At 33.5% G+C, this 23,799-nt stretch overlaps 1 pseudogene; it reads right to left on the reverse strand.

The window, feature by feature from the left end:
• Positions 1-19,489: 19,489 nt before the first annotated feature.
• LOC149571838 (pentatricopeptide repeat-containing protein At2g13600 pseudogene) lies at positions 19,490-22,226 on the reverse strand (annotated as a pseudogene).
• Positions 22,227-23,799: the final 1,573 nt, after the last annotated feature.

Here is a 23,799-nt window from a genome sequence, read left to right on the forward strand (position 1 = left end):
TCTCTCTCTCTCTTCTCTCTCTTCTCTCTCTCCTCTCTCTCTAGGGCCTCTTTCTATATTTACCTCTATCTCTCTCTACTCCCCCTTCTATCTTTCTTCCATCTCCCCGCCCCTCTAGTCATTGCTTCCTCCTAAATACCTTATATATTTTTACATCATGTCTCTTATTCTCTCTCACACGTCTCTCTTTCCCAAACATATAATACTATATCTCCCTCCATAATTACTCTCTTTCCCTCTCTCCCCACCCTCCTCTCAACATATATTCTCCTATTTAACCCCCCCACCCTCGTCCACCCACTTATCACTATATCCTCTCTTCCTTCCTTCATTATCATGTCCATCTAGCATATTCCCTAATTATGATATTTACCCCATCTCTCCCCTATCCCCTCTCTCTTGGTGTCTACTTCATGCTTCCACTAAATCCCCTTTCTCACTCTCTCTCTCTCTCTCTCTCTCTCTCTCTCTCTCTCTCTCTCTCTCTCTCTCTCTCTCTCTCTCTCTCTCTCTCTCTCTCTCTCAAACACACACACACATGCACACACGTGCCATGCACACACCTCCTCCACCATCTCTTCTCCCTAATTAGTATCTTTTCCTCTTCCTCTTCTCTCTCTTTCTATAATTTATCTTTTTCAATGTCTCCTCTGCCCTTTCTCACCATCTCTTTCATTATTTAATCTCGCTCTACCTCTCTCTCTCACCATGTCCACATTTTTCATGGCCTATTTATTATATTTGTCTCTATCTCATCAGTCTACCCCATTGCTCCTTCTCTCTCTCTCTCTCTCTCTCCTCTCTCTCTCTCTCTCTCTCTCGTCTCTCTCTCTCTCTCTCTCTCTCTCTCTCTCTCTCTCTCTCTCTCTCTCTCTCAAACCCTAATTCTCCTCCTCCTTCTCATCTATTTGATCTATCTTCCCTTCTTTTCCTACATCTGTCTTATCTCTCCCCTTTCATTTCTACCAGCTCCCACCATATCTTCCCCCTATTTTCCACCTATCTCTACCTCATGTCTGTAGGAAGCCTCTCGGCTTCATTAGGGTTCTAATAGAAGGGTCTTGTTTTTAGCATGAGTAGGATTAAATATTTTAGGGTAGGATTAGGAATAGACTAAGTTGTGTTTAGGGTTAAAGGTTCGAGAGATTTCTAGAGACCTAAGTTCAAGGTTAAAATCACTTAAATTTTATATTATAATTAAATATTTAACATGGAATGAATAAGTACTATACACACACACACACACACACACACACACACACACACACACACACACACACACACACACAAAAGCAATACTAAAATTTATATTTATATGTACTTTTGCAGCAAATTTATTTTCTCAAGTTCCAATAGAGTACATATTGAAACATAATTTTGTATTCAATTTGAAAATATCATTTTATAATTAAATTTTTTTATAATCATATTCTTAAATATAAAATATTATTTATTTTTATAAAATAAAAGTTTGAATGCATATATTATTGTTTAATCCTAAACAATAATCAGTAAAAAATATTAAAAAGTTTTTTCTCTCAAAGTTTAATATTTCTTCAAAGCAAGACAAATTAGTTTATTCTTTCAACTGGAATATCTCAAAGAATTCCCCGTAAGTGAATTCTTTGTACTGAGCCAGGATGCTTCTTATCCACCATTGATCTGCAGGAGCAATGAGTGCATCCATCGAAGGACTATAGAATGTAGGACTGGTTATACGAGAAGTACCACTATTTGTTACAACCCTATGCTCAACGCTCTGGAATCTCTCATTAGCTCAATACCTAATATAAACGAATTCAGACCATCAAGAAGAAGTTCTCAACACTAGGGGATTTTGAGAATAGTTTCAAACTACATATGCCAATCGTTATTAGAGACCCTAAGAAAAACACATCACACATAGATTAGAAATCATAATAAAAGAGATCAATTATCCAGACAAGAAACAAAGAATTTCATTCCAAACGTCAATCATCAAGTCATTTATACCCAATTCAATTTCTAATAATATCATGGATTGAAGAAACATATTAGTCTCTACATTGTAATCATATGAATTGTGATAAACCTGCAACTGGTCGCCCAAATTGACCACAAAGGCATTGGGTATGGTTCCACTACAAATCATTTCTATCTTGGAGCACTTGCAGACCGCTAACATCTATTTGCATCAGTATAGTGATACCTCTTGGATCTGAATGAGGTACTATGCCAAGGGTGAGATTTGGATCTAGGAATGGAGGATAATAATTTTTGTTCATCGCTTACCTGTGCTTCTTAAGTACTCTATTTCCTACTCCATAGCCTCATAAATACAATATCAACCATTCCTGCTCCTCCAAAATTTTGAGCTCACCCGACAATAGGTCCGATTCCAAAATTATAAATACAAAGCACTCATCACGTGACTGTTAGATTTCCTCCTTTGGCAAACTTGGTGCAACAACTTGAAATTGTGCAGGAGACAATGAAGAGACCGACGAAATATTTATGCAGCAACTTGAATTTAAAATGTTTTATTCAATCAATCATCTTCATCTTTACCGTCAGTTACCTGTCAAATTTTTTCAAAATGCTTAAATGTTTACATTGAAGATGCTCTCACTATAGAAAGCCTCTCGGCTTAATTATATTATTATAATATAATATGTTATTATAATTATAATACATTATAATATTATTATTATAGTATAATATTATACGATTATAATATATTATTATTATTATTATTATATTATAGTATAATAATTATTATTATTATTATATTAAATATTATTATTATTATTATTATATAATAGTATGATATATTATTTAATATTATTATTATTATTAATATGATATATTATTTAGTATACTAATAATATTATTATTTAATATAATAATAATAATATTATTATTATTATTATTATTCATATGATATTATATTATTTAATAATAATATTATATAAAATAATAATAATATCATTAAGTAAATATTAATATTAAATAATAATAATAATATTAAATAATATATCATACTATTATATGATTTTAATTATTAGTCAGATATTTGATTTAAAATCGAATATCCGATATTATCGGATATCCCGATATGATATCGGATATCTGATAAGGCTCGGCTTAACCTTCCAGGTTTGGTTCCTGGATAGGTAAAAAAAAGTCAGAGCGGATTTTAAAGTGCTTTTAGGCATCTTCAAACTCTTTTTTTTTCACATCGCCGCTTTTTGGCACACCATGATCCTGCACATACCCATATACAACTTGATATGTTTTGAGAGAACCCAACCGTATAAAGGAGAATGTATGTACCATTGAAGCAAGACACTAGCATTGAAGACAACCCATAATCAAAAAATGTATTGTCAGAGATAATAATGTATATAGAGTTTATACAAAAACTAAGTGTTATTATTCCTTAGGAACTCAAAGGCTAAACTTCATGAGACTGGAGATGTAGTGAATCATTTGAAGCTCGATATTGATATTGATACTGGGTATTAATCACATATGATGATAGGGTAAAGCATAGTTGTATGTGTGAAGTTGATGAAAGTTCAAACCCATAGCTCCTAAGAATCACCTACATGCAACACCTATCATAGAAAGAGAGAAGTAAAAGCTATGGAGGTTGGAATTCCTAAATCCATAGAAAGATATTCTTGATTAGCAAAAAGAGAAATTACTATTATCAAAAGTGAATCAATTATTACAAAGAGATCAGTCTATACAAAGGAGATCAAAACCCTACAAGGTAAAGCCTAGGTTGCATGATAATAATTAATAAAAGAATTAATTATTATATGCCCAAAGTTTGGATTAAGTAAACCAGAGATAATGAGTGACTTAATAATTAAATCAATATGATTTAATTAATAAGAAAAAACTTTATTACTCTAACACCATGCATTAAGATAAACTTAGGGAGTAGCTAAAAACCTAGAAACTACTAGTGAAAATAAATTTGGGTCTGACAACAAAGGCCTGATAAGGTACCCAAGCACAATCAAATCTCTGAAAAGAGGAGAAATAGAGAAAACCTTACTCCAAAAAGAGATGGAACGAATGCTAAAAAGAAACTAGTGAAAGACTAAAGAAGCCTCCAAGCTAGGGAATGTCCTAGAAGATAGGAACAAAAGATGATCATGAAGAACACCACTAAAGCATGAAGCTACAAACACTGTCAAATTGTTGATCTAAAGAACCTCGATTGTAGAAAACATGACTAGGTAGAGAAGACTAAGTCTGAAGAGTTGATCGATCGAAGATGGAAGGTATCTTCATAGCCTCCAAAAACATGAATGAAAGAATGTTTATATGGTAAATGATCCATCTCACCAAAATGCACAGATATCCAACCACTGCAATCGCCTAGTACATAGGATCAAATATTGAATAAAACAATAGAACCAACATAACCCCCCTATACTATTGAGAGATAAGACATGAACACTGAAACTGAATGCAATATCTCTTGTAGAAAAAAAATTTTAAAAATGAACCAGGAACATCGAGAGTGTAAAAGAAGTATAAACACCTGTAAAGACACGTGTCATTGACACATGATGAGGCTAATGTTGTGGAAGGAACACTCACTTGACAAAGGAAGATGGAAAATATGACCAACATGAAACTCCCAAGGCACTTTATAATGTAGTGTGAGTACAACAAAACATAAAGATGTGAAATGCAATAGAGTGACATTTTATCTCAGTGTGTTTACAAAAGTACTACAAAAGGATGTTAACAAAGATCAAAAGAGACATAAGGTTGATACAAGAGATAGTACAACCCATGAAAAATCATTTGAAGCAACAAAATCGATCTCCGGGTCTAAAACAACCAAGATATCCATTATAATGTAAAAAAACAAAAAACTAAATGGGACGTGCTTGGAGCAAAATCTGGAAAATAGAATATCACAAGATATGTCTCCCAAAGTGAAAAATAGAACATTTTAATTTGACTACATGAATTGGAAACTAAAAAGCATCAAAAGTCTAAATAAACTATAGCATAACAATAGGCTCAAAACCAGCTTTTTGACGCTATCTCGTTTGTGAAAAATGGAGTTTGAATGAGCAAGTTATGACAAAAAAAAAACATGTAGGTTGAAATAGAGCTAGAAGGGAAAAATAAAAATATTTATTGCATCTAGATCCATGCCAAAATGCCCATCCACCAATACCAAAATTACCTCAAGAAACGTGTCAATTTTGTTCCAAAATTACCTTGATTTTTATGTCAAAAAAATCTCAATTTTTGTGCCAAAAATCTTGATTTTTGTGTGCTAAAAAATCTTTATTTTTTGCCAAAAATCTTGATTTAGGTACTAAATTTTTTTGATTTGTGTGCCAAAAATATCGATTTTTGTACCAATTTTTTTATTTGCATGTCAAAAAATCTTGATTTTTGTGCCAAAAAAGGATATATGCATTGAAAAATCTTGATTTCCATGTCAAGAAATCTTTATATCACCACCTCAGGAAACATGCCCAATCTGGGAGCAATATATTTTTTGCCTCAAATTTCAACTATGTCCAAATTGGACAAATTTTATATGAAAATAGGGCCATTTGGGTGCTCAGAGATTAACTGTGAGATTTGTTTGGGCTCAAAGTGCACCAAAAAAAAGGTGACCCCAGATCCAATACAAAAAGAACTCTGAAAAATGAAACCCTTTGAAAGAAAAAACATGGATCTAAAAGCCAAGCCAACTGTCTCATAAATAGAACAGGGGCATGAAGTTTTGGAGTTTATGAAAGATCAACCCCACAACTCCCAACAATCACCCACATGCAACCACCTATCATAGAAAGAGAGAAGCAAATGCTATGGAGGCTAGAATTTCAAAATCCATAGATGAGACATTCTTGATAAGCAAAAAGAGAAATTGCTATTATCAAAAGTGAATCAATTATTACAAAGAGATCAATCCTTATAAAAGATATCAAAACCCTAAAAGGTAAAGCCTAGGTTGCATGATAATAATTAATAAAAGAATTAATTATTATATGCTCAAAGTTTAGCTTAAGTAAACTAGAGATAATAAGTGACTTAATACTTAAGTCAATATGATTCAATTAATAAGAAAAAACTTTATTAGTCTAACAATATGGATGTGGGTGATAGTAAGTATATTTGAAATAAAAAAAAATTCATATTGTCAAATAGACAAAAATATACAATTGACTACAAGAGCCTATTGTGGAAGAAGTGAATCTATCATACACCTAAAATTTCCATTAAACATTCAAACACCCTAGTGTTCATTCAAGTATCTTACATCACTCCTCTGATAATAAAGAATATATAGTCTTTATGGGTGGAGGTTTGTGAATAATCATATTTCGAGTTTGAGAAAAATGATTTTGTTATAAATCATGTCACTTTAGGTTTCAATATTTATTTGGACATTGTGAAAGCAACACAAGATTTATGTCATTGTAATATCGATTAAGTTACGAGAAGGATTTGAGCAATACACATTTACAAAACCTAAAGAACACCTGCATGCAAAAACTTGTCATAGATAAGGAAAGACAAAGAATAGACAAAGGTTTTTCGTTGAGAATATGGACAATTATATTATTAGACCAAAAAGAAAAAAAATGAAATTAACAATTTATGAATACTTATAGAAGGAGGTCATAAAACCTAAAAGGGAATCCCTGAGAGGTAAATGACATTTAATAATTACTGTTTAATTATTAAATGGAAATACAAGTGCATAAAGAGGAATCTTAGGAAGGGAGTAAAGGTAATTTAATAAATGAAATGAAATTAACCCTTTACTCTGACACTCCCATTAAGATGAGCAGCAATGCAACACAAACAATGCATAAAAAAACAAGGAAACTAGAATGCTAAAAGAAAACTTGGATTCCAACAACAAGGCCTGATGAGGTACCCAATCACAACCAAATCTATATGAAATGAAGAAATAGGGAAAACCCTACTCCAAAATGAGAAAGAAAGAAAAAGTACAATTGGTATGTCTCAAGAGACTCTCAAAACCATAAGTGCAATGAAACTCCTTATGATAGAGGCTTGAGACTCCATAGCCCCCTCAGAATGGTAGAACATGTATCGATGAACAAACCAATGTGGCTCCAATCTGTAAGAAACAAAGGCACTAGACAAGGAGGATGAAACCCCTGAATGTAAGGTGAAGCTAAAAGTCCTAGTTGATGCTCAAAGGAGAATGCATGATAACCTTGAAATGGAATCTCCAATGGACGTGGGATAATAGGTGTGTTGAATCTCTCATCTAAGAGGAGATGTGTGTCCTCTAATATATCCTCAACAACCACACTAGGTGGCTCAATGATTGGAGTTGCAATGGTAGGTAATGTTGAAGAGTAATCTTGTGCAATAGATGGAATTTGAATAGGAGGTACAGGTGTAGAAGTCACAACACTGGTCTTTAGAATAACACATAAGTTCAAGTGACCCGACTTCACCTCAATAGTCTCTCATGAAGAAGGAGAGTAAGTCTCTGATAGTAGAGATGGTGGACCAAAATGAGAGAAAGAGTTTAAGTTGGATGAATGATCAACTATCCCTATAGCAACAATATTTCATGTCTCACTATCTCTGATGTGCACTGAATCTTGTGCAAACTCAATTGTCTTCCCTATCCCATTGTGTGTAATATGATGAATATAGAGAAGGTTAGAGGACAAAGATGGAACACATAGTGCATCATGAAATGTACCATCATCAATGTCAATAGAACCTTTTTCCACATATAGTCATAACAGTGTTGTTCCCCATCAAAAAAAGTGTCGAGTAGGAGAAGCCTCAAAAGAAGACAACAAATCCTGAGAAGATGTGATATGGTGTGAAGCACCTAAATCTAGTAACCATCTAGAAGAATTTGAAGTAGTAGTTTCACATAGCACATGACCCATTCTTGTGTCTTTACAATCTAACTGAAAAGATGATGATGGAGAAGATCTATGAGAAGTAGAAGGAATATCAATGTTGCTCTTCTAAAAGAGAGTTGTCAAATCTAAAACCTATTTCATATAGCCATCTAACTTCTTCTCATAGTAATGTGACTCATCATGATTGAGCTTATTACAATAAAGACACTTCAGTCTATCTGGTTTTGATTTATCTCCATTAGGAGGAGGTGGACCTAATGAGATGTGAGGGCTAGAATCAATCTGAGACTCTGTAGGATGTGACTTTTGTTTCTTCTCCTTCGCAGAAGATGGCTGAGCTACCAACACATAAGTCTATGAACCTATGAGAGAATCCAACTAAGAAAGCTTAGCTTGCTCTAAAGTCAAATGACCACAAAAAACCTTGAAGGATGGCATGGTAAATATAGTACCTAAAGAACCCATGGTGGAAAGGAAGGTAGAAGCAAAAATCTGAAAGTTTCCATGATACTTAGAAATAATCAAGTAAATGCTCTCAAAGTCTGTCTTGGTTTTCCCATAGCCTTGCAATAAAGATCTTTGTTGTTTGAACTTCATCAAGAATTCCTCAATGGAAGGAAAATAATTTGGTACAAGAGAGGTAAGTTATGCCTCAATCTGAAGTGCCCTAAACTTATTCACTATACCAAACAAACCAGCAAGCTTGGTCCACATAGCTAGAGGGGTATTGCACCCATCAAGATGAAACTATATATTATTGGATACTTGTAAATAAATCAACCCCATTGCCTCATCCATCTAGTTCCTATGTTGCATGATCTCAAAAGGCCTCTATAGAACTAGTTGTACTGCTCTAAACAAGACCACAACCCTTTTGACCAGAGAATTTGTGTCATCAAGGACTTCTATGTGTGATAGTTATGAAGGGTCATAAGTTTTAGACAAGAAGAGGTCTCAACCATTATTTTAGAAAAAAAAATTCATTTACTGATGGAAATAACAGAAATAATAATACAAAACACCCCCCACAATGCAAAAAACCAAACCCCAACTGCTAGAATGAATGTGTATACAAGAAAAGAGAAAATAAGATTCAATTTGAGAATCACATGTACCTTTGAAAATTACTGATGAAAATGGAAGAGAATCTTGATAGTGCTCGAAAAGAGCTTGCCGACGCTTCTTTCAGATCAGAAAATGAAGCTAGAAAATGCCCCCAAAAGATAGAAAATATCATCTGACTTTGAGCAAAAAAATAGGTATCAAACTGCAAAAAAATAGGTATCAAACTAGAAAAAATCTAAAAAACACCTTCACCATTGTGTCTATCTCGAAATCAGTTTTCCAATGATATTTTGTTTTCCAAAAAATGACTCTGTATGCTCAAGTTAGAGCCAAAAAACTGCTAGGACCTCTAGATAGCAAAAAAATTGCAAACCCCCACAAAACAATTGAATGGGGCTAGAGAAATAGCCCCCACCCCCCATATGACCATAGGCTAGGTGGTGGAGGTCGAGTAGAGTGTGGGTAGAGGTGGGAGTGGTGGTGCACAGGTGGAGAACATCAGTGGCAGTGGCGACTGGAGGGCTACATGCTTTTATAATGTGTTTTTAATTTTTAATTTTTTTTTAAAAATTGCATCGTAATGTGTGTCAAGGGTCATATGACCCTAGTAGGCAAAAACAAATTGTCTCAGATTTTCCCAATGTCCAAAATTGACAAATTCAATATGAAAATAGGGTTTTTATGTCTTCTGAAGCCAACCCTAAGCTCTGTTTGGCCTTATAGTGCTCTAAAATTTAGAGGCCCCTCTATTTTCACAAAAAAAAAACTTGAAAATAGCCAAATCTATTCAAAAAATCCTCATTCTCGCTTTCTTCAAAAATTGAACAAGCTATATCAGATCTACCTCTAATACCATGAAAGATTTGAGTAATACAAATCCACAAAACCTAAAGAATGCATGCATGCAAAAGCCTATCACAAAGAAGAAAAGACAAAGAAGAGGCAATGATTTTTCTTTGAGAATATGAAAAAATTATATTATCAAATTGAAAAGAAAAAAATGAAATTTACAATTGATCGATCCTTATAGAAGGAAATCATAAAACCTAAAAGGGAAACCCTAAAAGGTAAATGACATTTGATAATTACTATTTAATTATTAAATGGAAATGCAAGTGTATAAAGGTAAATCTTAAGAAGGGAGTAAAGGTAATTTAATAAATTAAATTAAATTAACCCTTTACTCTAACATTACAAATATCACTAGAGATGATACATTGGAACCTATGAAAGTTGCTCCATAGTATCGCCCGATGATGGATTGTGTCTTTTAATCATGCTAAAACACTATGTTTAGTCATGAAAGCATGCAATATGAACACTATGCGAGCACAGAACATATCTATCCCAATGAAATATTTATTGACAAAAATATTTTTCAAAAATATCGTGGCTTTGGAGAACGAAATTCATGTGTCATGTTGAACAAATAAAAGCAGATGTGGTCAACCTTAATTAGATTCGAAGCATTTTAGCATTAAAATGTTTTAAGTTATTAAAAGCCCCAGATTATAAGTCCATAATTTTGGAGATTAAAGATTATATGCCATATCATCGTTGTTAAAGATGTTTGTTTAAAAATAATCTCGAAAACAATTTAAAAATGTTTTCGAGTGATGCAATTAAAAATATGTAAAGTTATGACTAAAGATTATTTAATGAAGGGACACATACATTAAAATTTAAAGAGACGTGTTTTTCAAATTTGTAAGATATATAAGGAAGACATTCAAAATATCAAAAAGAACAAGACATTGAAAAAACATTCTACAAAGAAGTATTATATATTTGTATGGAGGGATAAGGAGCTTAAAATGACTTTGTAATATAAATTCATATATTTTCTTTTAATAATAAAATAAACATGATGATTTAAACTGCAGATGATTTGTCCTCTGTAATTATTTTTTGAATTTTGTGTGCAATGTAAATGTCAGATAAGTGGACACAGTCATTTAGCATCTTAAACTTGATCATCGTAGATATTGTGAAATATCAAATTATTTCCATATTTGTGTCTAGTTTGTCTCCCTACTAGAGGAGTTTAAGTTCAATATGGACTAATTTAAGATTGCATATATATATTTGACTAGTCACATCTTGATTATTTAATTGTTGGCAGTATAAGCGTATAGAACATTATAAAATTGTATGTGAAAATCTACACTAAAGTTTTCTCTATTGCCTGAATGAGTAAAGGCACTGATATTTTAATTATGAAGTCAAAAAATCTATAACTTCCTTCTTGCAAAGCTCAAATCTATTATCAAACCTTATACAATTTATTCAATTCAAACACTAAGCATTTAGTTTCATTTTAATTGAGTTCAAGGAGGAACTCCAAAGCTTAAATTCACTTTCGAAAAGCTTTGAACCAAGTAATCAAGTTCAAGGAGAAGGACTACTCACCTAGGTGTAGTGGAGCCTGAAGTGTAGGGAATCAAGGTGATTCTCATTTGTTGGCTAGAACTGATTGTGGAATCCTATCAGAGAAGTGGTAGGGTCTTCGATTTCCAATCTATGGTTTTGGGAACCAACAGACCCTTTGTGCCTTGCATGATAAGTTTACTAGGACTAAGCCGAAGCCTGTGAAGATTAAAAGAATGTCACCCAATTCCTCAAGGAAGAGTGGACCTCCACACTATTGTCTAAGTTGTTGGGAAAATACTTTTTTTTTCTTTATGAGTTTTCTTAGTTTTTTTGTTCAACCTGGATGGCTTCAGAATTTTTACTCGCCCTGCATGGCGTAGATACTCTAAAAGTTGTATTCCTTTTTATTCGTTGCAATGTTACACTTTTTTTTTTCCACCATCCAATGATGATGCTTGTGATCAGGTTGCCAACTTGAATCAATCATCGCTTACAGTTTGAGAAAAATTCGAGTTGCATGGAAAACCCCTATCACTCGTAGACCCACAAAATATTGTCTATATCCTCATGGAAAACATTATCTCCACATTCAACCTTTCTCAATTCCTCTTTAGACATAGATTCAACTCTATCTCCATTGCCTCCAAACTTCTCACATATTTGATTAGATCCACAGTTGCTTCTTCATGTGACGGGCTCTGAATGATATCTTCTTAGAGATTTTTCATCATCTCCCAAACCAACTCTTCATGAATGTTTTTCTACATGATTTTTTTTTCCCCTGTGGGCATACTTGAAATCCTCATAGATTTGTAGGCTTTCATCACTTTCCATACAAGTTGATGGACAACAATATATTTAAAACAAACTACCCAAATTAAATGCATACAATGCACTGCAACAAAAGACTGAAAGTGAAAACTTGATAGATAAAATGATGAGAACGACATTATTTCTTGGTGAGGCATATCTCGAGGAAGGTAACCATGTGATTGGTAATAATTTTAATTGCAAAATCCATCAGATGAGTACCAAATTGAAATAAATTTTTGGTGTGTTAAATATTCTTTCCTAACCTACTGAAAATTGTTTACTTTTTCCATCAAGGAATAGTTACAACCACTGATTTAAAAATCAGGCATATGACAATGACAAAACCAATCAGTTCTCAACAATAATAGCCTATCAGCTAAAGAAATGGAAACCACATTTGACTGTAACTCCAAAATAAAATTTAAATAGCATTTTTACAGCAATTACATTTTTTTATTTCCTTAGGATAGTTTTACAATGCTTATAAGAGACCATTTTGAAGCATGGAGGGGGAATGTCACCAATTTTTAAAAGTTGTTGCAAGTTGTGTTGTAACTATGCAAACAGGCATATTGTCTATAGAGGAATAAATGTTATGTAAGAATTTTTCTTGGAAGACCTTAGGTTGCATTGGCCCATGGAGTTAAGCTTTTAGTTTTTCTTATAGTTTTATAGAGTATTAAATGCACCAAAACCTTTTAAAATAAACCATAACTAGGTTTGTAAGAAAATTCAATGAATTGGAACCGTTCCTATTGAATCTAAGGGATATTGTATATATTGTGTAGCTTTTATGATCTATGGAGTCCTTGGACTACAACTACAAATTGAGCCTTGAGGAGTTTTCACTTAAGAGAAAATGTAATACTTTGGGAATGTGTCTGCATTGGGCATGGCTCTAGCCTATCAGGTTTTTGTGCTTTGTTTTTCTCAAACAAATACCAGAAAATCCATGGCCATTATAAGGTCCAAAAGAATACAAACATATAAAAGTACACCATAGGCTCACTAATTCTAGGTAGTTGTGATATCCCCGTTTTGACATATAACCTTAATAATAAATAAGTATAATATATAAAAGTTTATAATACTAAAATGATTGCCAATAGTGGCATGTTGTGATGGTTAAGTTGTTGAGTTGTTATCCTTGCCATCAAGGTTCAAAATTAATGAGGATGAGGTCCCCTGTTTGTGGCCTCACTGGTTCATAGCTCCAGGTCAAAGCGTTTACCCCTCTTTAAAAAAAAAAATACTAAAATGATTATTAAAGTATATAAATATAAATATAAATTAATATATATAATATATATTATCATACATAAATAGAAGACGTGACTCTTACTATATATATATATATAGAATAAACTATGAAAAGGTATCATCAGATAGAAAGTTTATAAAACTCAAAAGGATGAAAACAAGGAAATAAATGAATGTCCCAAAAGGGGACATTATAGTAGTGTTGTAATGATTGTAGTGGATATGCACTAATCAGCTATAGCTCACATTATCCTTTATTGAGTCATTTATGAGTTCCTAATTGTAAATATTGTATTCTAGGTTAGACTTTGATGAAGGGTGCTCCCCTTAATACCATAACACATAATATAAACAAATAAACAATGAAAAATGCGAGAATAAAATATGGACTTCTTATTATTGCCACAATTGCAGAATTACAGAATTCACAAGTACAATATGCAAACCCACATGGGTGCCTTCATTATAGTAATATGCAAAACAAGTTGTGAACTATCACCTTGAGCTTTTAGACAATGTTCGGGTCTTTCTTAAATAGGCAATTTTATGCTACCTAGGAAGGTTCTAGATGCTCAAATATTGCTTCCTCTTAATGAAAACACACAAATGACTCATTAAAATTTTATGATACCATCATTACACAAAGTCCCCATAGATGGTATCAGGCAAGTTCATGAAACAAAAAGATTCGGTTTGTAGCACAATTATTTTCATTGGAAGGACAAGAGTCAAAGTTTCTTAGAATGTCAAATTTCAAGCAAATTGTAGATGAGGATTTGTTAGAATAAATAATGTTTATTTATTTCTTTATATTTGAGTATTTAGAATGTGGTAGTTGAGTATTTAATATATAATCTAGAAACATCCTAAACTATCCAGATTTGTCCATATCTCCACCGTAGCTTACAAGAACTTTCCAGAGGTCTGCAGTATGCTTATAAATACCTAGCCTCTTGTCCCATGTATGTAACAAACTTAGTAGTGATTATTGAATAATACTATGGTTTTACTGTTTCTCTATTATATTAACTTTGTCTCTTTGTTCAGCTGCTCCTTTGTTCTGTTGTTTTGTTGTTACTCTGTTATGCCTTGTTTTTCTGTTGTTATATGTGCTTTGTTTTCATTCAGTAATTTATCATGGTATCAAAGCTTTCTTTGCTCTTTGGGTTATGAATTTTTTTTGGCTAAATCTTTTACTTGTAGGCTGAAATCTAGGAGTGAGCAGTATTATCAATTCTTGTGGCAAAAAGATAAATACAATAGCAAAATAAAAGAGACTTTGTTCAACAAATTGGTGAGAGGTTTTCGATATCAATCTGGGCATTAAAGTTTTTTTGAAATCTCTTTCATTCTCATCCAAAAAGAAGAGAATTTGATAATGGAATCACTTGGTGTTATTCTGCCCATAATTAAATTAAATGGAAAAAATTACTATGATTGGGTATCTCATGTTGAAATCACTCTAACTCTTCAAAATTATTATGATATTGTGACTAGTAATGAATAGAATCCTACAAATCCAGGAAAGGATCAAGATAATTGGGATAAAAGGGACAAGAAGGAAGCAACACTAATCAAGCTTACACTTGCAGAAGAGGTTTTTTAGGAAGTTTGTAATGAGAGAAGTGGAGTCAAAGTATGAGAGATTTTGAAGGATCTATATTAAAATTCAAGTGATGTATGGATTTTATCTCTCGCTACTGAGTTGTATAATGTGAAATTATCAAGCTCAAAAGAGATAGTTCCACATTTAAGTAAATTAAAGGGGAAAAAAATGAGCTTGCTTCTCTTGGAAAAGATATAGATGATAAAGATTTTGTGCAAATTATATTACAAAGTCTTCCAGGATCTTATCACTCATTTATAAGGGGTTTAGATATTGCAAATAAATTAAAAAGTATTAAATCTAAAGAATTGTGTGCTAAGTTAGTTCAAGAAGAGAAAAGACAAGTTAAAGAAAAAGAGTCATATGATGGTGAATCTCAAGCATTTGTAATGAAAGGAAAATAATATAATAAGAAGTCACAAGATAATCAATCTAAAGAAAGAAATTGGAAGTATGAAAATAAGAGTGTTTCATCTATAAATCATAACAGAAGTAAATGGAAATGTCATTATTGTGGTAAAATGGGTCATAAGGCAAATGAATGTTTCAAGAAGAAAAGAGATACAGAAAAACAAAAGATAAATAATTCTCCAAAATTTGGTGATTCAAAAAGAAATGCATTTTGTGTTGCACTTAAAGAAAATAATACTTCCAAAGATGATTGGGTTATTGATTATGGTGCTACACAATACATGTCTTATAATGAGAATCAATTTGAATCAATAAGTCAAAATAATATAGAGAAAATATATTTGGGGGATAATAGTGCTTTAGAAGTTAAAGGGACTGGTGATGTCAAAGTTGATAATGGTCTGTTCAAAAATGTAGAGTTAGTCCCTAAATTTAAAAAAATCTACTTTCAGTATCTCAAATTGCAAGTCAAGGACATAAAATAGAATTCTATAATGATAAGTGCTTAATCAAGGATACCAATGATAATTATAAGGTTATTGCAATTGGTAAAATGAAGAATGGATTATATAAGTTTCAAGAATTTACTTCTAAATGTGGAGATAAACATATGTGTCTATTGTTGAATATGATGATATAAGCAAGTTATGGCACGAGCATTTGGGGCATGTCAATTTTCAAAGTCTCAAGCTTATGAAGAGATTACAAATGGTGCATGGGCTTCCAAAGATATCATTAAGTCCCAAGGTATGTGAAGGATGTGTAATGGGAAAACAGCATGTGGAAAGTTTCCCTCAAGGTAAATCATGGAGAGAAAAAACTCCTCTACATTTGGTTCATAGTGATGTAATGGGTCCTTTTAAAACACCTTCAGTTGGAGGATCAAGGTATGCTCTCACCTTTATAGATGATTATAGTAGAAGAATTTGGGTGTATTTTCTACAAAAGAAAGATGAAGTGTTTCAAAAGTTTAAGGAGTTTAAAGCTTTGACTGAAAAACAAAATGGAAAGTGTTTAAAGATAATAAGAACTAATAAAGGGAGTGAATACATGAACAAGGCTTTTTTAGATTTTTGTAAAGAACATGGTATAAAGAAGGAATCAACTCTCTCTTATTCACCCCAACAAAATGGGGTTGTTGAAAAGAAAAATAGAACTATATTAGAAATGGCTAGGTGTATGCTTCATTCTAGAAATCTAGAAGCTAAATTTTGGGCTGAAGTAGTTCATACTGTTGTATATATCTTGAATAGAACATCTACTAACTTGGATTTGAACATAACACCAGAAGAGGCATGGAGTGGAAGAAAACCTACAGTATCTCATTTTAGAATTTTTGGTTGCAATGCATATACTCACATTCCTGATGAAAGGAGGAGCAAACTTGAAAGGAAGAGTGAGAAGTGCATAATGGTTGGATATAGTAAGGAATCAAAAGGATATAGGTTATACAATCCCAAAACAAATAAAATCTATGATAAAAGAAGTGTATGGTTTGATGAAGATGTCAAGAATGATAACTCTCCAACATTATCTTTCCTTCCAATTTTGGTTGATGAAGAAAATTCTACTTCTAACAATGGTCAAAGTCAAGGTGTGTAAACTACTACAAGGGAAGAGACTCAAGTTGAAGAATCAAGTGAAAGTGATAATGAAAATCCAAGGAAATTTAGAAGCATCCAAGAAATTTATCAAGAAGGTCTTAGAAATATATTTGCTAACTATGCTCTTATGACCAAGGTGATGCAGGTTGACACTCCAAGCACGTATGAAGAAGCAAAGGGAAAAGATGAACGGGAAGTGGCTATGCAAGAATAATACAATTCTTTGATAAAAAAATGGAACATGGGTACTAACAACACTTCCAAAAAGCAAAAATGTGGTTGGTTGCAAGTGGACCTATAGAACCAAGTTCACATTAGATGGAGCTATTGAAAAATACAAAGCAAGGTTAGTGGCTAAAGGCTTCTCACAAAAAAAAGGTATAGACTATACTAAAACCTTTGCTCCAGTAGCTAAGATGACTTCCATTCGTACAATAGTTTCTTTAGCTACAAAGTTTGGTTGGAAAAAATTTCAAATGGATGTAAAAAGTGCATTTTTGCATGGTGATTTAAAAGAAGAAATTTACATGCAACAACAACCTGGATTTATTAAATATGGTGAAGAAAAATTGGTGTGTAGATTAAGAAAATCACTCTATGGTCTTAAGCAAGCACCAAGGGAATGGTACTCAAAAATAAATAAGTACTTTCTAGATGTTGTATTTAAAAGAAGTAATGCTGATCCAGATGTGTATGTGAAATATAGTGATGATAAAGTTGTTATTATTGTATTGTACGTGGATGACTTGATTATTATAGAAGATCACACACAAATATTGAGATAACAAAGGATCAACTCAAACAAGTTTTCAAAATAACTAATTAAGGACTAATGCACTATTTTTTGGGTATGTAAGTATGGCAAGAAGAAGGAAAGATCATGCTTTCTCAAACTAAGTATGCTCTTGATGTACTTAAGAAATTTAATATGAGTGATTGTAAACCATCTAAAACACCATGTGAAGTAGGATTAAAGTTGAGTGCTAACTCTACTCAAAGGAAGGTGGATGGAAAATTGTATAGGTAGCTTGTTGGAAATCTTTTGTATCTTATCATAACTAGACCAGATATTGCATACGTGATTGGCATTGTATCCAGGTACATGGCAGATCCACACATTGAACATTAGAAAGCAGCCAAAAGAATATTAAGATACATTAAGTGCACTTACCAGCTTGGCATTGAATACAAATATGGAGGGGAGCCTATTTTAGTTGGATTTACAGATTTTGATTATGCAGGTTACATAGATGATAGAAAGTCAATTTTAGGATATATCTTCCATCTTGGATCAGGACCGATTGCATGGAGCAGCAAGAAGCAATCAACGGTATCACTTTCATCTACAAAAGATGAATATATTGGTTCATCAAAGGCATCTCAAGAAGCATTGTGGCCTAGGCAATTACTTGAAGAATTGCACCATCCACAAAACTCTCCAACTACAATATTTTGTGACAACCAAAGTACTATCAAGCTAGCAAAAAATCCGGTATATCATGCAAGGTCCAAGCATATAGAAGTACATCATCATTTTGTTCGAGATCTAATTTAAAGTCAAAAGGTAGAGCTTCATTTTTGTGAAACAGAAGATCAAATTGCTGATATATTTACAAAAGCATTGTCTATTGTAAAATTTACTAAATTTAGAAATCTATTACAATTCAAGGATGTTCCTATCCCCTCAAAATAAACATTATGGGGGAGTTTTAGAATAGATAATGTTTATTTATTTCTTTGTAGTTGAGTATTCAGAATGTGGTAGTTGAGTATTTAATATATAGTCCAGAAACATCTGAACTATCCAAATTTCTCCATATCTCCACCATAGCTTACAAGAACTTTCCAGAGGTCTGCACTATGCTTATAAATACCCAGCCTCTTGTCTCATGTATTTAACAAACTCAGTAGTGATTATTGAATAAAACTGTGGCTTTACTATTTCTTTATTATATTAACTTTGTCTTTTTGTTCAGCTGCTCCTTTGTTCTGCTGTTTTGCTGTTACTCTGTTATGCCCTGTTTTTCTGTTGTTATCTGTGCTCTGTTTCTATTCAGTAATTTATCAGGATTCAATACTTTTTGGGCTAAGTTACAAGAATAAAGAGATCCTGATCATGCCATTCAAGTCCTACTTGGGAACCGCCTGCAAATATAATTCATCAAATGCTAAAAATGGGATCAATAAATTGGAATAGGAGATGTTGGAGGCGAATATAATTTGTCCCATCCCAATGCTTATGGTTCATAAGAAGGATGAGATTGGGACCATGTGTCCAAGATAAAGAATGCTACCTAAGCTCAACGAAGAGGCAAAATCCATTTTTAAACCTAAATTAATTTTATCAATGTGCCAAAATGAAATTGAAAATTAGGACAATCATACATGACCTCATCAAGAAGAAGAATCGGCCTATTTAGATGCTATCTGGAAAGATGAAGATTTTAAAATACAACATGAACAGACTGAAGTAATACCAAATCTGAACCAAAAATTGATTTGTCAATAGAACAAACTGCGAAAAAAATCCAATTCGATTTTACAGAAACCTGCAGATCCTACGGATATTAATCACTGAAACCTGCAACTGCTTCATATTTTAATGAATCAACAAGGATTCCGTAGAATTTTGGACCTCCACAAATGTTTTGCACATGGGTTAAACTTATATCATACAATGCCCTTTAAAAGGGTTTCTGGCCAGCAAAAGTATAAACTCTAATTCCACTTTGAAAAGGGAGGTGACTTTAAAAATGCAAAACAGAGTTTTTGTGGCAAGGATTGAATGGTCAGTCACGAGTTAAGGCCACCCTGGAAATTTGATCACTGTCCTGCAAATTCTTCAAGATGACAACTGAAATCACAAGTAACAGAATGTGGGCCAATTCAATAACATACAACTGTGTATAACATCCTTAGAATGGAGAACCCCATTAGAAATCAGGCTTCTCAATCTTAGACCGGAGCATATCAGATAAGTTTAAACATCATCTTCATACATTTAAGCAATGAGAATCCTGTCATATACTTCGCTGTTTGCACATTTTACCTCTTTTAAACTTCTTTTCTTAGATCAAATCTGTGTCTGGATCATAGCCCTCTGTCCTTATCTGTCCAAAAATCTCTTCAACATTGTATTATTTTTTTCTGTTTGCAAGAATGATTGGTCTTCTGCATAGAATACATGCACTGATTCCTTGATCTCAATCCAGCTTTGTCCTGGTTCCTTTACAACCTTTGTGTCTTTCATCATTTTTCGCACTTTTCTTACATCATCCCACCTGCCAGCTTCAGCATATATGTTCGAAAGCAACACACGTATACCAGCATTCTGTGGCTCCAATTGTAATAGACATTCTGCAGCAATTATTCCAAGCTCTATATTTCTGTGGATTCTGCAAGCTCCAATCAAATGTCCCCACATGCGACTATCGGCTTCAAAGGGCATTGAGACTATCAGATTGTAGGCTTCATCTAAGTGCCTTGCTCTGCCAAGAAGATCGACCATGCAAGCATAGTGCTCTATTCTTCGTGCAATGCCATATTGTTTAGTCATGGAGTTAAAGTAACGACGACCTTCATCCACTAGGCCTGAATGATTACATGCAGAAAGCACTGAGATAAAGGTCACATGATCCGGCTTGATGCCCGCTTCTTGCATTTGTCCAAAAAGTTGAATTGCTTTCTTCCCGTGCCCATGCTGTGCACATCCTAAAATGACTGCATTCCATGAGACCACGTCATGTTCTTGCATTATGTTAAATACTTGGCATGCATCTTCTACTTCCCCACATTTTGCATACATGTCAACAAGGGCGTTCCCAGCATACAGGTCTGATTCAAAGCCACTTTTAACGACAAGGGAATGAATTTGCTTGCCATATCCCAAAGCTGCTAAACTCGCACAAGCCCCCAGAACAGCAGAAAATCTGATTCCGTCTTGCTTCACTATTGCCCGCTGCATCCTTTGAAACATTTTCATGGCTTCCTCCCCTTGATTGTTCTGAGAATAGGCAGAAAGCATTGCATTCCACGAGATGGCATCTTGTTCAGACATCAGCTCGAATACTTGCCGTGCATCTTCTAACCTAGTGCATTTTGAATACATGTCAATAAGAGAGTTCCCAACAAAAATATCCAACACTAGTCCAGATTTTATAACATCACTGTGTACCTGTTTTCCCTGTTCCAAAGCTTGTAGGTCGGCACAAGCACTAAGAACACAAGAGCTTGTAAAATGGTTTGGCTTCGTTCCACCCTGCTGCATTTGCGAAAATAGGCTCAGCACCTCTGTCTCATTTCTGGCTTGCATATATCCAGCAATTACCCCCGTCCACGAAACAACATTTCGTTGAGGCATTCTATCAAACAGCTTTCTTGCATTCTCCATGATTCCACATTTAGCATACATGTCAACAAGTGCACTACCCACAAATACATTCAAGTTATATCCAGTTTTGATCGCTTGAGCATGAATTTCATCACCCTCTTCAGCAATTGCAAGACTTGCGCATGCCTTACTAACGCTCGCGTAAGCGAACTCACTTGGATTTATACCCTCTCGCTTCATTTCACGAAACGCCTTTACAGCTTCCTCATTACATCCATTCTGAGTATATCCTGTAACCATTGCTGACCAAGACACCAAATTTTTCTCAGGCATTCTGTCAAACACTTTGCGTGCATCTCCTATTCTGCTGCATTTGTTATACACGTTGATAATATGGTTTTGCCAAATGATGTCCAACTCGAAACCTGCTTTAACAATGGCAGCGTGCAGACTTCTCCCTTCTTCAAGAGCTTTCCTGCTTGTACAAAAGTCCACTTCAATTCTCCCCTGCGTGCTATTAGTTAATACATTATTCGAGTTGCCCGATTCAACTTGATGGGATTGTGCAGCAGCTGAGGAATACTGAATATGCTTATTTTGTTGTATAGATTTGAGGGAAAAGAAGCAGTTGATCTGCTTCTGCTTCATCTTACTAAACCCATTACCTCTTCGATTCTACTTGGCTCTACATATCATTCATGTTCAAGATACATCTGCAAAATCCCTTCTTCCTGTGACGTTTTTACTTCACATCTTTAGATTTCAACTTCAAAGTGTTTCCGGGAGCCTCACAAATTGATCAGACTTGCTCCTTTGGAAAAAGAACTCACAAGAAGAGCTGAGCTGCAGCTGTTCAAGATGGGAAAGCAAGAGAGTGTGTTAAGTTAATTTTAAGTATAATATATTCTGATATGATCCTTCAATAATTGTCATGGTTGGTTGCCAAGCTTTCATGAGTTAGGAATACTTTGTTCAACATGAGATATATTATGTGTTTCTATTTCTATTTGTTAATGCCGGTCAAGCTTCATTTGGCAAATGTATAAGGAGGGAAGAATAGTAATTTGACATATAGTAATTTGACATAAATTGAAACAATTTCTTATTTACAAATTATCCATTTGGTAAATGTCAATGCAAGAGAGATTTCATTTCTTATATAGAATGTTTTAAACTATAAATGTTATCGTGGACCTATGAAAATATGAAAAGTAGAGGTCTTAAGTATTGTTGTATTTTTACTTCAAGATTGATTTGTGTAATGATATCCACATAGTAAAAAATTTAAAAAAAGAATCACCTTTCATATTGATGTAAATGCCTCTTGAGGTCTCATCTAGATCTCGTAATGTAAGGTATATGCTTCTTAAGCAAGGAGATGAATATTGTAGAATGCAAATACAAAAAAAAATCAATAAAGGCAATCAAATGTCATTTAATGACTGTTGAAACATTGAGAAAGGTACTAATTAATGCAACAAAAATTATGACAATTGTCTAAGAAAAGTTTATAAAAAATAGGCAAAATAACCTTTTTCCATACCTGATTCTAACAGCCTCATTTTGGTACGAGCTAAGAGCATCTTGGTAAAGGTTGGGTGTATTAACATATACCTTCTTATAGCAATATGCAAAAAATCAATAAAGGTCATCAAATGTCATTTAATGAATGTTGAAACACATAGGATAGTATTAATTAATGCAATCAAATCTATTAGTAAGTTTTCCAAAAATAGGTAAGCTAGAGATGAAAATAATATGTTTCCCACCCAATACTAACTTCCTTGCTTCGGCAAAACCTAAGATCGTGTGGATTGACTTTATATCTTCTTATTGCATTCACTTGAATTTGTGTAGTCTTCTCAAAAAATCCATTTTGTGCATATAAATTATCACACATAAATCTTTCAAATCTCATGATTGCGTAACCATAAGAACAAGCTGGCCTACTTTCAAATGAGAATCAACTCAACTGCATAAATGACAAAAACTTAGACAAGATTTTTATTTTGTAATATTCATCGGCCATATACTTTGAATCAAAATAGCAACATTATATCTACATGATAAGTTTTGCATGCATTATTCAAGGTGAATCTTGGTAGGCACAATAAGTTGTTGAAACAAAGAGTTCCCAAAACCTAGAAGTACCTCAAGGGATGACCTATTGATATATAGTAGATGTACAATATCTTAAAACAAGGAAGCCCAATAAGTCTATGTGTACAACTCTAGTGATAAACTCTTCAAACTCTACAAGTACTTCAATTATTTACTAAATGCCCTTAACAAAGGGCATTGTCATTGTTCAAATGCAAGAAAGCAAGAGATAGATGATCTACAAATGTACATTGAAAGAGAAAGATTAATGAAACCAAGTGTAAGAAGGAAAAATGTCTCACATTGCGCCACACACCAAGTTAGCATTAGAAGAGACTAACCATGTCATAG

The sequence above is a fragment of the Cupressus sempervirens genome, chromosome 2 (assembly GCF_028749045.1).
Source record: "Cupressus sempervirens isolate cs-2001-9-10 chromosome 2, ASM2874904v1, whole genome shotgun sequence".
NCBI classification, from domain to species: domain Eukaryota; kingdom Viridiplantae; phylum Streptophyta; class Pinopsida; order Cupressales; family Cupressaceae; genus Cupressus; species Cupressus sempervirens.